We start from the raw sequence: 1,607 nt of genomic DNA, 5'->3' as shown, positions 1-1,607 counted from the left end.
CACTTGGGCTGTTTCCAGATCTTAGCTATTGTAAATAACACTGCTATGAAGATAGAGATGCATATATTCTTTCTGACTGATGTTTCAGGATTCTTAGGATATTTACCCAGAAGTGGAATTGCTTGGTCAAACAGCAGTTCCATTTTTAATTTTTTGAAGAAACTCCAGACTCTTTTCAACAGTGGCTGCACCAGTTTGCATTCCCACCATCAGGGCACTATGGGTCCCTTTCCCCACATCCTCTCCAGCACTTGTTTGTTGATTCTTGCAGGTGTGAGGTGATACTTCATTGTAGTTTTAATATTGCTAATATCTTAAGACTTGCTCCAGCCAAGTTCATGAAGACGTAAATGAGAACATATACCTGTGTCGCACCTACTTTTCAGTTATAACAAAATCTAACCACTGTTAGAAGCTATTAACTAGGCTATTTTTTTTTTCTACCACTGTAGTTAAATGTCACAAGGTGTAAGGGCACATTAGCAGATAGCACAACCATGTTTATCAGTCTTGAATGTATTTCTTCTAATGTTAGTAGACAAGAACATGCTCAAAGCTTAATATCTACGCTAGAAAAATTTGGCATTACTTTGTCAATATACTTTCTGAAAGCTACCAAAATGTAGGAAAAATGGGTTTTATTTCAGTTAGGATATAGAAGTTTCTGACAAAACATGACTCCCATAAAAACAATTAGAAAAACATAGATTTTTTGGAAGGTTGTGGATGCAAACAAGTCAAAAGAACTAAATTTCAGAGGAGGAAAAGCCCTCCTTAGGTGAGCAGATTAGCAGCCATTCCCCACTGTCCTGTCTCTCCCAGTGGGAATTAAAGTTTCCATATCTGTGTATGATCAGAAAATCAAGCCTCCCATAGCTGATGGATTCTGTGAGGGGAAAGAGAAACCATCACAGCTTTTAACAGCTGTGCAGAATGGCAGTGCCAGATCGGAATCAGGAGATGCCTCCACCACACAGTGCATTTCCACCACATGCTGATTTTCCCCTATAGAAATTTGGTTGAATACTGGGAATCAGAGAAGGCTGGAGCTGAGCTAGAAAGATTGAAAGAACTCTCCTGCAATCACACAGTACTTAGAAGTCAAAGTCCTGCTGGAGAGAAGGGCATGCAGTGATTTCAAGACAGGTGTCATTGAATAAAAAGTAAACTAGAATTCATGAAAACTGCAATCCAGTTCTTATTGGCACAAAGTAATCAAATCTTCAAAGGAAAGAACACGTACTATTTGGATGAAAAAATAACATCATCTTCAGGACCTAGAGTTTTATTATATATATTATTTGGCATACAATAAAATATGTTGAAGCAAGAAAATATGATACATGTTCAAAAGAATAATTTACCAATAGAATAAAGACCCATAGATGAATTGGTAAACCAAGTCCTTGAAGTACTATTATAAATATGTCAAAGTAAACAGAAGAAGAGTGGACAAAAGACAAAAAAGCAGATGAAGAATTTCAACAGATAAATTCAGCCTTTAAAAAAAGAACAAAATATACACTGTAGAATTTAGAACATGATATCCAAATTAAGAATGTATTGGATGGGTATAACAATACCCGGTGTAAGCAAGGATCAGTAAA

Source organism: Molossus molossus, unplaced genomic scaffold, assembly GCF_014108415.1.
Source record: "Molossus molossus isolate mMolMol1 unplaced genomic scaffold, mMolMol1.p scaffold_m16_p_9, whole genome shotgun sequence".
NCBI classification, from domain to species: domain Eukaryota; kingdom Metazoa; phylum Chordata; class Mammalia; order Chiroptera; family Molossidae; genus Molossus; species Molossus molossus.
The sequence above is the reverse complement of the archived record's forward strand: the minus strand, read 5'-3'. Positions refer to the sequence as shown.